The 13,447-nt window shown below is 50.2% G+C and overlaps 9 non-coding genes across 9 annotated transcripts; all 9 read right to left on the bottom strand.

The window, feature by feature from the left end:
- Positions 1–217: 217 nt before the first annotated feature.
- Positions 218–289, bottom strand: TRNAE-CUC (transfer RNA glutamic acid (anticodon CUC)). Its single transcript has one exon. It is a non-coding gene; the product is annotated as a tRNA-Glu (tRNA).
- A 2,649-nt stretch (positions 290–2,938) lies between these two features.
- TRNAE-CUC (transfer RNA glutamic acid (anticodon CUC)) lies at positions 2,939–3,010 on the bottom strand. The gene has a single exon. It is a non-coding gene; the product is annotated as a tRNA-Glu (tRNA).
- A 901-nt stretch (positions 3,011–3,911) lies between these two features.
- TRNAE-CUC (transfer RNA glutamic acid (anticodon CUC)) lies at positions 3,912–3,983 on the bottom strand. The gene has a single exon. It is a non-coding gene; the product is annotated as a tRNA-Glu (tRNA).
- A 1,676-nt stretch (positions 3,984–5,659) lies between these two features.
- On the bottom strand, positions 5,660–5,731 carry TRNAE-CUC (transfer RNA glutamic acid (anticodon CUC)). Its single transcript has one exon. It is a non-coding gene; the product is annotated as a tRNA-Glu (tRNA).
- Positions 5,732–7,407: 1,676 nt separating this feature from the next.
- TRNAE-CUC (transfer RNA glutamic acid (anticodon CUC)) lies at positions 7,408–7,479 on the bottom strand. Its single transcript has one exon. It is a non-coding gene; the product is annotated as a tRNA-Glu (tRNA).
- A 1,676-nt stretch (positions 7,480–9,155) lies between these two features.
- TRNAE-CUC (transfer RNA glutamic acid (anticodon CUC)) lies at positions 9,156–9,227 on the bottom strand. The gene has a single exon. It is a non-coding gene; the product is annotated as a tRNA-Glu (tRNA).
- Positions 9,228–10,128: 901 nt separating this feature from the next.
- On the bottom strand, positions 10,129–10,200 carry TRNAE-CUC (transfer RNA glutamic acid (anticodon CUC)). Its single transcript has one exon. It is a non-coding gene; the product is annotated as a tRNA-Glu (tRNA).
- Positions 10,201–11,101: 901 nt separating this feature from the next.
- TRNAE-CUC (transfer RNA glutamic acid (anticodon CUC)) lies at positions 11,102–11,173 on the bottom strand. The gene has a single exon. It is a non-coding gene; the product is annotated as a tRNA-Glu (tRNA).
- Positions 11,174–12,073: 900 nt separating this feature from the next.
- TRNAE-CUC (transfer RNA glutamic acid (anticodon CUC)) lies at positions 12,074–12,145 on the bottom strand. Its single transcript has one exon. It is a non-coding gene; the product is annotated as a tRNA-Glu (tRNA).
- Positions 12,146–13,447: the final 1,302 nt, after the last annotated feature.

Genomic DNA, 13,447 nt, shown 5'->3' on the forward strand with positions numbered 1-13,447 from the left:
CGTCATTGTGTTTGTATTAAGCTGGCTGAGTTGGCCAGGTGGGTATAAAGGCTGGAAAAGGTTCACAATGCTGATGGGAGCTGAGAAAGCCATTGGGATGGATGGCGAAACCTTTTTCAGCTCTGCTAGGCAGAAGCCCAGACAACGGTGTCCAGCTACTACCAGTGTTCTGAAAGAAGCAGAAAACCTGCTGGCTTTGGGTGGAGAAAGAAGATTTTTCCCTGACCGGGAATCGAACCCGGGCCGCGGCGGTGAGAGCGCCGAATCCTAGCCACTAGACCACCAGGGAGAGCTGGTTTGGCTCTTCCCAGGCAAGCGAGAGGAAGTTAAGGGCAAATTGCTGATGCGGAGTGGATGCATTCTGGAGTCAGAAGCTATATCTCCAAAAAGGGGTGAAGGAGGCTCTTCTTCTAGCTACAGCTGGTTAGCAGTGGATTGTCCTCACCTCTAAACAGCCCTTTCAAAAGGAGAGCTTGTGTTCCCTGACCTCGGATCTAAAGTGGCAGGGAGAGCGTGGGCTACTAATCACCAGACAACAAGGGCCTGCGGGTTTAGCCAGTCTGTTGCTTCAAAGAAAACCCTGACTCCACCCAACAGCATATTATCGGTGCATGGGAAGGAGTGGACCTCTAACATCTTATTGTTCCAGAAGGCAAGGTCTGGAGATTGGCTAATGCTAGTCACCAGAAAGCAAGGGAACTGCTAGTGTAGCCAGTCTGTTGCTTTAAATCAAACGCCGACTCCACCCAAGAGCATCTGGCTGCATCAGAAAGAGTTGACTCGTAACCTGGTGTTTATCCAGAAGGCAAAGTCCCATTACTTATGCAATGCTGTCATCAAGTGTGCCTCCGAGCATCTTTGGCTATGGTCGACAGAGTCTGGGAAGAAAGCGGCAAAGGTTTTGAGAAAGTGGCTTCTCAGAAAGAGACCGACATCAAGCAGCAGAGACTGGCGTTGACGCATTTCATGTCACCGTCATTGTGTTTGTATTAAGCTGGCTGAGTTGGCCAGGTGGGTATAAAGGCTGGAAAAGCGCCGAATCCTAGCCACTAGACCACCAGGGAGAGCTGGTTTGGCTCTTCCCAGGCAAGCGAGAGGAAGTCAAGGGCAAATTGCTGATGCGGAGTGGATGCATTCTGGAGTCAGAAGCAATATCTCCAAAAAGGGGTGAAGGAGGCTCTTCTTCTAGCTACAGCTGGTTAGCAGTGGATTGTCCTCACCTCTAAACAGCCCTTTCAAAAGGAGAGCTTGTGTTCCCTGACCTCGGATCTAAAGTGGCAGGGAGAGCGTGGGCTACTAATCACCAGACAACAAGGGCCTGCGGGTTTAGCCAGTCTGTTGCTTCAATGAAAACCCTGACTCCACCCAACAGCATATTATCGGTGCATGGGAAGGAGTGGACCTCTAACATCTTATTGTTCCAGAAGGCAAGGTCTGGAGATTGGCTAATGCTAGTCACCAGAAAGCAAGGGAACTGCTAGAGTAGCCAGTCTGTTGCTTTAAATCAAACGCCGACTCCACCCAAGAGCATCTGGCTGCATCAGAAGGAGTAGACTCGTAACCTGGTGTTTATCCAGAAGGCAAAGTCCCATTACTTATGCAATGCTGTCATCAAGTGTGCCTCCGAGCATCTATGGCTATGGTCGACAGAGTCTGGGAAGAAAGCGGCAAAGGTTTTGAGAAAGTGGCTTCTCAGAAAGAGACCGACATCAAGCAGCAGAGACTGGCGTTGACGCATTTCATGTCACCGTCATTGTGTTTGTATTAAGCTGGCTGAGTTGGCCAGGTGGGTATAAAGGCTGGAAAAGGTTCACAATGCTGATGGGAGCTGAGAAAGCCATTGGGATTGATGGCGAAACCTTTTTCAGCTCTGCTAGGCAGAAGCCCATTCAACGGTGTCCAGCTACTACCAGTGTTCTGAAAGAAGCAGAAAACCTGCTGGCTTCGGGTGGAGAAAGAAGATTTTTCCCTGACCGGAAATCGAACCCGGGCCGCGGCGGTGAGAGCGCCGAATCCTAGCTACTAGACCACCAGGGAGAGCTGGTTTGGCTCTTCCCAGGCAAGCGAGAGGAAGTCAAGGGCAAATTGCTGATGCGGAGTGGATGCATTCTGGAGTCAGAAGCAATATCTCCAAAAAGGGGTGAAGGAGGCTCTTCTTCTAGCTACAGCTGGTTAGCAGTGGATTGTCCTCACCTCTAAACAGCCCTTTCAAAAGCAGAGCTTGTGTTCCCTGACCTCGGATCTAAAGTGGCAGGGAGAGCGTGGGCTACTAATCACTAGACAACAAGGGCCTGCGGGTTTAGCCAGTCTGTTGCTTCAAAGAAAACCCTGACTCCACCCAACAGCATATTATCGGTGCATGGGAAGGAGTGGACCTCTAACATCTTATTGTTCCAGAAGGCAAGGTCTGGAGATTGGCTAATGCTAGTCACCAGAAAGCAAGGGAACTACTAGTGTAGCCAGTCTGTTGCTTTAAATCAAACGCCGACTCCACCCAAGAGCATCTGGCTGCATCAGAAGGAGTTGACTCGTAACCTGGTGTTTATCCAGAAGGCAAAGTCCCATTACATATGCAATGCTGTCATAAAGTGTGCCTCCGAGCATCTTTGGCTATGGTCGACAGAGTCTGGGAAGAAAGCGGCAAAGGTTTTGAGAAAGTGGCTTCTCAGAAAGAGACCGACATCAAGCAGCAGAGACTGGCGTTGACGCATTTCATGTCACCGTCATTGTGTTTGTATTAAGCTGGCTGAGTTGGCCAGGTGGGTATAAAGGCTGGAAAAGGTTCACAATGCTGATTGGAGCTGAGAAAGCCATTGGGATGGATGGCGAAACCTTTTTCAGCTCTGCTAGGCAGAAGCCCAGACGACGGTGTCCAGCTACTACCAGTGTTCTGAAAGAAGCAGAAAACCTGCTGGCTTCGGGTGGAGAAAGAAGATTTTTCCCTGACCGGGAATCGAACCCAGGCCGCGGCGGTGAGAGCGCCGAATCCTAGCCACTAGACCACCAGGGAGAGCTGGTTTGGCTCTTCCCAGGCAAGCGAGAGGAAGTCAAGGGCAAATTGCTGATGCGGAGTGGATGCATTCTGGAGTCAGAAGCAATATCTCCAAAAAGGGGTGAAGGAGGCTCTTCTTCTAGCTACAGCTGGTTAGCAGTGGATTGTCCTCACCTCTAAACAGCCCTTTCAAAAGGAGAGCTTGTGTTCCCTGACCTCGGATCTAAAGTGGCAGGGAGAGCGTGGGCTACTAATCACCAGACAACAAGGGCCTGCGGGTTTAGCCAGTCTGTTGCTTCAAAGAAAACCCTGACTCCACCCAACAGCATATTATCGGTGCATGGGAAGGAGTGGACCTCTAACATCTTATTGTTCCAGAAGGCAAGGTCTGGAGATTGGCTAATGCTAGTCACCAGAAAGCAAGGGAACTGCTAGAGTAGCCAGTCTGTTGCTTTAAATCAAACGCCGACTCCACCCAAGAGCATCTGGCTGCATCAGAAGGAGTAGACTCGTAACCTGGTGTTTATCCAGAAGGCAAAGTCCCATTACTTATGCAATGCTGTCATCAAGTGTGCCTCCGAGCATCTATGGCTATGGTCGACAGAGTCTGGGAAGAAAGCGGCAAAGGTTTTGAGAAAGTGGCTTCTCAGAAAGAGACCGACATCAAGCAGCAGAGACTGGCGTTGACGCATTTCATGTCACCGTCATTGTGTTTGTATTAAGCTGGCTGAGTTGGCCAGGTGGGTATAAAGGCTGGAAAAGGTTCACAATGCTGATGGGAGCTGAAAAAGCCATTGGGATGGATGGCGAAACCTTTTTCAGCTCTGCTAGGCAGAAGCCCAGACAACGGTGTCCAGCTACTACCAGTGTTCTGAAAGAAGCAGAAAACCTGCTGGCTTTGGGTGGAGAAAGAAGATTTTTCCCTGACCGGGAATCGAACCCGGGCCGCGGCGGTGAGAGCGCCGAATCCTAGCCACTAGACCACCAGGGAGAGCTGGTTTGGCTCTTCCCAGGCAAGCGAGAGGAAGTTAAGGGCAAATTGCTGATGCGGAGTGGATGCATTCTGGAGTCAGAAGCTATATCTCCAAAAAGGGGTGAAGGAGGCTCTTCTTCTAGCTACAGCTGGTTAGCAGTGGATTGTCCTCACCTCTAAACAGCCCTTTCAAAAGGAGAGCTTGTGTTCCCTGACCTCGGATCTAAAGTGGCAGGGAGAGCGTGGGCTACTAATCACCAGACAACAAGGGCCTGCGGGTTTAGCCAGTCTGTTGCTTCAAAGAAAACCCTGACTCCACCCAACAGCATATTATCGGTGCATGGGAAGGGGTGGACCTCTAACATCTTATTGTTCCAGAAGGCAAGGTCTGGAGATTGGCTAATGCTAGTCACCAGAAAGCAAGGGAACTGCTAGTGTAGCCAGTCTGTTGCTTTAAATCAAACGCCGACTCCACCCAAGAGCATCTGGCTGCATCAGAAAGAGTTGACTCGTAACCTGGTGTTTATCCAGAAGGCAAAGTCCCATTACTTATGCAATGCTGTCATCAAGTGTGCCTCCGAGCATCTTTGGCTATGGTCGACAGAGTCTGGGAAGAAAGCGGCAAAGGTTTTGAGAAAGTGGCTTCTCAGAAAGAGACCGACATCAAGCAGCAGAGACTGGCGTTGACGCATTTCATGTCACCGTCATTGTGTTTGTATTAAGCTGGCTGAGTTGGCCAGGTGGGTATAAAGGCTGGAAAAGCGCCGAATCCTAGCCACTAGACCACCAGGGAGAGGTGGTTTGGCTCTTCCCAGGCAAGCGAGAGGAAGTCAAGGGCAAATTGCTGATGCGGAGTGGATGCATTCTGGAGTCAGAAGCAATATCTCCAAAAAGGGGTGAAGGAGGCTCTTCTTCTAGCTACAGCTGGTTAGCAGTGGATTGTCCTCACCTCTAAACAGCCCTTTCAAAAGGAGAGCTTGTGTTCCCTGACCTCGGATCTAAAGTGGCAGGGAGAGCGTGGGCTACTAATCACCAGACAACAAGGGCCTGCGTGTTTAGCCAGTCTGTTGCTTCAAAGAAAACCCTGACTCCACCCAACAGCATATTATCGGTGCATGGGAAGGAGTGGACCTCTAACATCTTATTGTTCCAGAAGGCAAGGTCTGGAGATTGGCTAATGCTAGTCACCAGAAAGCTAGGGAACTGCTAGAGTAGCCAGTCTGTTGCTTTAAATCAAACGCCGACTCCACCCAAGAGCATCTGGCTGCATCAGAAGGAGTAGACTCGTAACCTGGTGTTTATCCAGAAGGCAAAGTCCCATTACTTATGCAATGCTGTCATCAAGTGTGCCTCCGAGCATCTATGGCTATGGTCGACAGAGTCTGGGAAGAAAGCGGCAAAGGTTTTGAGAAAGTGGCTTCTCAGAAAGAGACCGACATCAAGCAGCAGAGACTGGCGTTGACGCATTTCATGTCACCGTCATTGTGTTTGTATTAAGCTGGCTGAGTTGGCCAGGTGGGTATAAAGGCTGGAAAAGGTTCACAATGCTGATGGGAGCTGAGAAAGCCATTGGGATGGATGGCGAAACCTTTTTCAGCTCTGCTAGGCAGAAGCCCAGACAACGGTGTCCAGCTACTACCAGTGTTCTGAAAGAAGCAGAAAACCTGCTGGCTTTGGGTGGAGAAAGAAGATTTTTCCCTGACCGGGAATCGAACCCGGGCCGCGGCGGTGAGAGCGCCGAATCCTAGCCACTAGACCACCAGGGAGAGCTGGTTTGGCTCTTCCCAGGCAAGCGAGAGGAAGTTAAGGGCAAATTGCTGATGCGGAGTGGATGCATTCTGGAGTCAGAAGCTATATCTCCAAAAAGGGGTGAAGGAGGCTCTTCTTCTAGCTACAGCTGGTTAGCAGTGGATTGTCCTCACCTCTAAACAGCCCTTTCAAAAGGAGAGCTTGTGTTCCCTGACCTCGGATCTAAAGTGGCAGGGAGAGCGTGGGCTACTAATCACCAGACAACAAGGGCCTGCGGGTTTAGCCAGTCTGTTGCTTCAAAGAAAACCCTGACTCCACCCAACAGCATATTATCGGTGCATGGGAAGGAGTGGACCTCTAACATCTTATTGTTCCAGAAGGCAAGGTCTGGAGATTGGCTAATGCTAGTCACCAGAAAGCAAGGGAACTGCTAGTGTAGCCAGTCTGTTGCTTTAAATCAAACGCCGACTCCACCCAAGAGCATCTGGCTGCATCAGAAAGAGTTGACTCGTAACCTGGTGTTTATCCAGAAGGCAAAGTCCCATTACTTATGCAATGCTGTCATCAAGTGTGCCTCCGAGCATCTTTGGCTATGGTCGACAGAGTCTGGGAAGAAAGCGGCAAAGGTTTTGAGAAAGTGGCTTCTCAGAAAGAGACCGACATCAAGCAGCAGAGACTGGCGTTGACGCATTTCATGTCACCGTCATTGTGTTTGTATTAAGCTGGCTGAGTTGGCCAGGTGGGTATAAAGGCTGGAAAAGCGCCGAATCCTAGCCACTAGACCACCAGGGAGAGGTGGTTTGGCTCTTCCCAGGCAAGCGAGAGGAAGTCAAGGGCAAATTGCTGATGCGGAGTGGATGCATTCTGGAGTCAGAAGCAATATCTCCAAAAAGGGGTGAAGGAGGCTCTTCTTCTAGCTACAGCTGGTTAGCAGTGGATTGTCCTCACCTCTAAACAGCCCTTTCAAAAGGAGAGCTTGTGTTCCCTGACCTCGGATCTAAAGTGGCAGGGAGAGCGTGGGCTACTAATCACCAGACAACAAGGGCCTGCGTGTTTAGCCAGTCTGTTGCTTCAAAGAAAACCCTGACTCCACCCAACAGCATATTATCGGTGCATGGGAAGGAGTGGACCTCTAACATCTTATTGTTCCAGAAGGCAAGGTCTGGAGATTGGCTAATGCTAGTCACCAGAAAGCTAGGGAACTGCTAGAGTAGCCAGTCTGTTGCTTTAAATCAAACGCCGACTCCACCCAAGAGCATCTGGCTGCATCAGAAGGAGTAGACTCGTAACCTGGTGTTTATCCAGAAGGCAAAGTCCCATTACTTATGCAATGCTGTCATCAAGTGTGCCTCCGAGCATCTATGGCTATGGTCGACAGAGTCTGGGAAGAAAGCGGCAAAGGTTTTGAGAAAGTGGCTTCTCAGAAAGAGACCGACATCAAGCAGCAGAGACTGGCGTTGACGCATTTCATGTCACCGTCATTGTGTTTGTATTAAGCTGGCTGAGTTGGCCAGGTGGGTATAAAGGCTGGAAAAGGTTCACAATGCTGATGGGAGCTGAGAAAGCCATTGGGATGGATGGCGAAACCTTTTTCAGCTCTGCTAGGCAGAAGCCCAGACAACGGTGTCCAGCTACTACCAGTGTTCTGAAAGAAGCAGAAAACCTGCTGGCTTTGGGTGGAGAAAGAAGATTTTTCCCTGACCGGGAATCGAACCCGGGCCGCGGCGGTGAGAGCGCCGAATCCTAGCCACTAGACCACCAGGGAGAGCTGGTTTGGCTCTTCCCAGGCAAGCGAGAGGAAGTTAAGGGCAAATTGCTGATGCGGAGTGGATGCATTCTGGAGTCAGAAGCTATATCTCCAAAAAGGGGTGAAGGAGGCTCTTCTTCTAGCTACAGCTGGTTAGCAGTGGATTGTCCTCACCTCTAAACAGCCCTTTCAAAAGGAGAGCTTGTGTTCCCTGACCTCGGATCTAAAGTGGCAGGGAGAGCGTGGGCTACTAATCACCAGACAACAAGGGCCTGCGGGTTTAGCCAGTCTGTTGCTTCAAAGAAAACCCTGACTCCACCCAACAGCATATTATCGGTGCATGGGAAGGAGTGGACCTCTAACATCTTATTGTTCCAGAAGGCAAGGTCTGGAGATTGGCTAATGCTAGTCACCAGAAAGCAAGGGAACTGCTAGTGTAGCCAGTCTGTTGCTTTAAATCAAACGCCGACTCCACCCAAGAGCATCTGGCTGCATCAGAAAGAGTTGACTCGTAACCTGGTGTTTATCCAGAAGGCAAAGTCCCATTACTTATGCAATGCTGTCATCAAGTGTGCCTCCGAGCATCTTTGGCTATGGTCGACAGAGTCTGGGAAGAAAGCGGCAAAGGTTTTGAGAAAGTGGCTTCTCAGAAAGAGACCGACATCAAGCAGCAGAGACTGGCGTTGACGCATTTCATGTCACCGTCATTGTGTTTGTATTAAGCTGGCTGAGTTGGCCAGGTGGGTATAAAGGCTGGAAAAGCGCCGAATCCTAGCCACTAGACCACCAGGGAGAGCTGGTTTGGCTCTTCCCAGGCAAGCGAGAGGAAGTCAAGGGCAAATTGCTGATGCGGAGTGGATGCATTCTGGAGTCAGAAGCAATATCTCCAAAAAGGGGTGAAGGAGGCTCTTCTTCTAGCTACAGCTGGTTAGCAGTGGATTGTCCTCACCTCTAAACAGCCCTTTCAAAAGGAGAGCTTGTGTTCCCTGACCTCGGATCTAAAGTGGCAGGGAGAGCGTGGGCTACTAATCACCAGACAACAAGGGCCTGCGGGTTTAGCCAGTCTGTTGCTTCAATGAAAACCCTGACTCCACCCAACAGCATATTATCGGTGCATGGGAAGGAGTGGACCTCTAACATCTTATTGTTCCAGAAGGCAAGGTCTGGAGATTGGCTAATGCTAGTCACCAGAAAGCAAGGGAACTGCTAGAGTAGCCAGTCTGTTGCTTTAAATCAAACGCCGACTCCACCCAAGAGCATCTGGCTGCATCAGAAGGAGTAGACTCGTAACCTGGTGTTTATCCAGAAGGCAAAGTCCCATTACTTATGCAATGCTGTCATCAAGTGTGCCTCCGAGCATCTATGGCTATGGTCGACAGAGTCTGGGAAGAAAGCGGCAAAGGTTTTGAGAAAGTGGCTTCTCAGAAAGAGACCGACATCAAGCAGCAGAGACTGGCGTTGACGCATTTCATGTCACCGTCATTGTGTTTGTATTAAGCTGGCTGAGTTGGCCAGGTGGGTATAAAGGCTGGAAAAGGTTCACAATGCTGATGGGAGCTGAGAAAGCCATTGGGATTGATGGCGAAACCTTTTTCAGCTCTGCTAGGCAGAAGCCCAGACAACGGTGTCCAGCTACTACCAGTGTTCTGAAAGAAGCAGAAAACCTGCTGGCTTTGGGTGGAGAAAGAAGATTTTTCCCTGACCGGGAATCGAACCCGGGCCGCGGCGGTGAGAGCGCCGAATCCTAGCCACTAGACCACCAGGGAGAGCTGGTTTGGCTCTTCCCAGGCAAGCGAGAGGAAGTTAAGGGCAAATTGCTGATGCGGAGTGGATGCATTCTGGAGTCAGAAGCTATATCTCCAAAAAGGGGTGAAGGAGGCTCTTCTTCTAGCTACAGCTGGTTAGCAGTGGATTGTCCTCACCTCTAAACAGCCCTTTCAAAAGGAGAGCTTGTGTTCCCTGACCTCGGATCTAAAGTGGCAGGGAGAGCGTGGGCTACTAATCACCAGACAACAAGGGCCTGCGGGTTTAGCCAGTCTGTTGCTTCAAAGAAAACCCTGACTCCACCCAACAGCATATTATCGGTGCATGGGAAGGAGTGGACCTCTAACATCTTATTGTTCCAGAAGGCAAGGTCTGGAGATTGGCTAATGCTAGTCACCAGAAAGCAAGGGAACTGCTAGTGTAGCCAGTCTGTTGCTTTAAATCAAACGCCGACTCCACCCAAGAGCATCTGGCTGCATCAGAAAGAGTTGACTCGTAACCTGGTGTTTATCCAGAAGGCAAAGTCCCATTACTTATGCAATGCTGTCATCAAGTGTGCCTCCGAGCATCTTTGGCTATGGTCGACAGAGTCTGGGAAGAAAGCGGCAAAGGTTTTGAGAAAGTGGCTTCTCAGAAAGAGACCGACATCAAGCAGCAGAGATTGGCGTTGACGCATTTCATGTCACCGTCATTGTGTTTGTATTAAGCTGGCTGAGTTGGCCAGGTGGGTATAAAGGCTGGAAAAGGTTCACAATGCTGATTGGAGCTGAGAAAGCCATTAGGATGGATGGCGAAACCTTTTTCAGCTCTGCTAGGCAGAAGCCCAGACAACGGTGTCCAGCTACTACCAGTGTTCTGAAAGAAGCAGAAAACCTGCTGGCTTTGGGTGGAGAAAGAAGATTTTTCCCTGACCGGGAATCGAACCCGGGCCGCGGCGGTGAGAGCGCCGAATCCTAGCCACTAGACCACCAGGGAGAGCTGGTTTGGCTCTTCCCAGGCAAGCGAGAGGAAGTTAAGGGCAAATTGCTGATGCGGAGTGGATGCATTCTGGAGTCAGAAGCTATATCTCCAAAAAGGGGTGAAGGAGGCTCTTCTTCTAGCTACAGCTGGTTAGCAGTGGATTGTCCTCACCTCTAAACAGCCCTTTCAAAAGGAGAGCTTGTGTTCCCTGACCTCGGATCTAAAGTGGCAGGGAGAGCGTGGGCTACTAATCACCAGACAACAAGGGCCTGCGGGTTTAGCCAGTCTGTTGCTTCAAAGAAAACCCTGACTCCACCCAACAGCATATTATCGGTGCATGGGAAGGAGTGGACCTCTAACATCTTATTGTTCCAGAAGGCAAGGTCTGGAGATTGGCTAATGCTAGTCACCAGAAAGCAAGGGAACTACTAGTGTAGCCAGTCTGTTGCTTTAAATCAAACGCCGACTCCACCCAAGAGCATCTGGCTGCATCAGAAGGAGTTGACTCGTAACCTGGTGTTTATCCAGAAGGCAAAGTCCCATTACATATGCAATGCTATCATCAAGTGTGCCTCCAAGCATCTTTGGCTATGGTCGACAGAGTCTGGGAAGAAAGGGGCAAAGGTTTTGAGAAAGTGGCTTCTCAGAAAGAGACCGACATCAAGCAGCAGAGACTGGCGTTGACGCATTTCATGTCACCGTCATTGTGTTTGTATTAAGCTGGCTGAGTTGGCCAGGTGGGTATAAAGGCTGGAAAAGGTTCACAATGCTGATTGGAGCTGAGAAAGCCATTGGGATGGATGGCGAAACCTTTTTCAGCTCTGCTAGGCAGAAGCCCAGACGACGGTGTCCAGCTACTACCAGTGTTCTGAAAGAAGCAGAAAACCTGCTGGCTTCGGGTGGAGAAAGAAGATTTTTCCCTGACCGGGAATCGAACCCGGGCCGCGGCGGTGAGAGCACCGAATCCTAGCTACTAGACCACCAGGGAGAGCTGGTTTGGCTCTTCCCAGGCAAGCGAGAGGAAGTCAAGGGCAAATTGCTGATGCGGAGTGGATGCATTCTGGAGTCAGAAGCAATATCTCCAAAAAGGGGTGAAGGAGGCTCTTCTTCTAGCTACAGCTGGTTAGCAGTGGATTGTCCTCACCTCTAAACAGCCCTTTCAAAAGCAGAGCTTGTGTTCCCTGACCTCGGATCTAAAGTGGCAGGGAGAGCGTGGGCTACTAATCACTAGACAACAAGGGCCTGCGGGTTTAGCCAGTCTGTTGCTTCAAAGAAAACCCTGACTCCACCCAACAGCATATTATCGGTGCATGGGAAGGAGTGGACCTCTAACATCTTATTGTTCCAGAAGGCAAGGTCTGGAGATTGGCTAATGCTAGTCACCAGAAAGCAAGGGAACTACTAGTGTAGCCAGTCTGTTGCTTTAAATCAAACGCCGACTCCACCCAAGAGCATCTGGCTGCATCAGAAGGAGTTGACTCGTAACCTGGTGTTTATCCAGAAGGCAAAGTCCCATTACATATGCAATGCTGTCATAAAGTGTGCCTCCGAGCATCTTTGGCTATGGTCGACAGAGTCTGGGAAGAAAGCGGCAAAGGTTTTGAGAAAGTGGCTTCTCAGAAAGAGACCGACATCAAGCAGCAGAGACTGGCGTTGACGCATTTCATGTCACCGTCATTGTGTTTGTATTAAGCTGGCTGAGTTGGCCAGGTGGGTATAAAGGCTGGAAAAGGTTCACAATGCTGATTGGAGCTGAGAAAGCCATTGGGATGGATGGCGAAACCTTTTTCAGCTCTGCTAGGCAGAAGCCCAGACGACGGTGTCCAGCTACTACCAGTGTTCTGAAAGAAGCAGAAAACCTGCTGGCTTCGGGTGGAGAAAGAAGAATTTCCCTGACCGGGAATCGAACCCGGGCCGCGGCGGTGAGAGCGCCAAATCCTAGCCACTAGACCACCAGGGAGAGCTGGTTTGGCTCTTCCCAGGCAAGCGAGAGGAAGTCAAGGGCAAATTGCTGATGCGGAGTGGATGCATTCTGGAGTCAGAAGCAATATCTCCAAAAAGGGGTGAAGGAGGCTCTTCTTCTAGCTACAGCTGGTTAGCAGTGGATTGTCCTCACCTCTAAACAGCCCTTTCAAAAGCAGAGCTTGTGTTCCCTGACCTCGGATCTAAAGTGGCAGGGAGAGCGTGGGCTACTAATCACCAGACAACAAGGGCCTGCGGGTTTAGCCAGTCTGTTGCTTCAAAGAAAACCCTGACTCCACCCAACAGCATATTATCGGTGCATGGGAAGGAGTGGACCTCTAACATCTTATTGTTCCAGAAGGCAAGGTCTGGAGATTGGCTAATGCTAGTCACCAGAAAGCAAGGGAACTGCTAGTGTAGCCAGTCTGTTGCTTTAAATCAAACGCCGACTCCACCCAAGAGCATCTGGCTGCATCAGAAAGAGTTGACTCGTAACCTGGTGTTTATCCAGAAGGCAAAGTCCCATTACTTATGCAATGCTGTCATCAAGTGTGCCTCCGAGCATCTTTGGCTATGGTCGACAGAGTCTGGGAAGAAAGCGGCAAAGGTTTTGAGAAAGTGGCTTCTCAGAAAGAGACCGACATCAAGCAGCAGAGACTGGCGTTGACGCATTTCATGTCACCGTCATTGTGTTTGTATTAAGCTGGCTGAGTTGGCCAGGTGGGTATAAAGGCTGGAAAAGCGCCGAATCCTAGCCACTAGACCACCAGGGAGAGGTGGTTTGGCTCTTCCCAGGCAAGCGAGAGGAAGTCAAGGGCAAATTGCTGATGCGGAGTGGATGCATTCTGGAGTCAGAAGCAATATCTCCAAAAAGGGGTGAAGGAGGCTCTTCTTCTAGCTACAGCTGGTTAGCAGTGGATTGTCCTCACCTCTAAACAGCCCTTTCAAAAGGAGAGCTTGTGTTCCCTGACCTCGGATCTAAAGTGGCAGGGAGAGCGTGGGCTACTAATCACCAGACAACAAGGGCCTGCGTGTTTAGCCAGTCTGTTGCTTCAAAGAAAACCCTGACTCCACCCAACAGCATATTATCGGTGCATGGGAAGGAGTGGACCTCTAACATCTTATTGTTCCAGAAGGCAAGGTCTGGAGATTGGCTAATGCTAGTCACCAGAAAGCTAGGGAACTGCTAGAGTAGCCAGTCTGTTGCTTTAAATCAAACGCCGACTCCACCCAAGAGCATCTGGCTGCATCAGAAGGAGTAGACTCGTAACCTGGTGTTTATCCAGAAGGCAAAGTCCCA

Source organism: Staurois parvus, unplaced genomic scaffold, assembly GCF_062004578.1.
Source record: "Staurois parvus isolate SC_StPar_1 unplaced genomic scaffold, SC_StPar_1.0 ptg001181l, whole genome shotgun sequence".
Classification (NCBI taxonomy): Eukaryota; Metazoa; Chordata; class Amphibia; order Anura; family Ranidae; genus Staurois; species Staurois parvus.